The sequence below is a fragment of the Plasmodium gaboni genome, chromosome 12 (assembly GCF_001602025.1).
Source record: "Plasmodium gaboni strain SY75 chromosome 12, whole genome shotgun sequence".
In the NCBI taxonomy this organism is placed as follows: Eukaryota; Apicomplexa; class Aconoidasida; order Haemosporida; family Plasmodiidae; genus Plasmodium; species Plasmodium gaboni.
In genome coordinates, this window is record NC_031492.1 from 23,860 (window position 1) to 24,530 (window position 671).

A 671-nucleotide genomic window follows, 5' to 3' on the forward strand; every position below is an offset into this window, starting at 1 on the left:
TAATTACATTTCTTTTTTTCTTTTTTTTTATCTTCTATTTCTTCATCATAGTTATTATTATGTCTTATTTTTTTTTTCTTTTTTTTGATAATGTTATTCTTCAAAAAACTATTCTTATTATTGTATACAGTATTTTCTTTTTTATCTTTTTTTTTCTTTTTTTGAAGTTTTTTTATTTTTTTTCTTTTCAGTTTGCTTTCTCCATCCTTTAAGTAATGTTCATTTGTTTTCTTGATTTTTTTTTTTTTTTTTTTCATGCTACGTTTATACAATATTATATATATTTTAAATTATATATTTATATATTTATAAATTTATATATTTATATATTTATATATTTTTGTTTTTTCTTGAATACAAAAAAAAGGAAAGGAAAAAAATAAAAATAAAAATGTGACCATATAAGATATAAAGATGTTATTTAATAAAAAGATTTTACAATATATCAAACATAAATATGTACATATATATATATAATATTATATATATATATATATATATATATATATTAAAAAACATGATTTGCAAATATTAAAAAATAAAAATAAAAATAAAAATGTGACCATATAAGATATAAAGATGTTATTTAATAAAAAGATTTTACAATATATCAAACATAAATATGTACATATATATATATAATATTATATATATATATATATATATATATA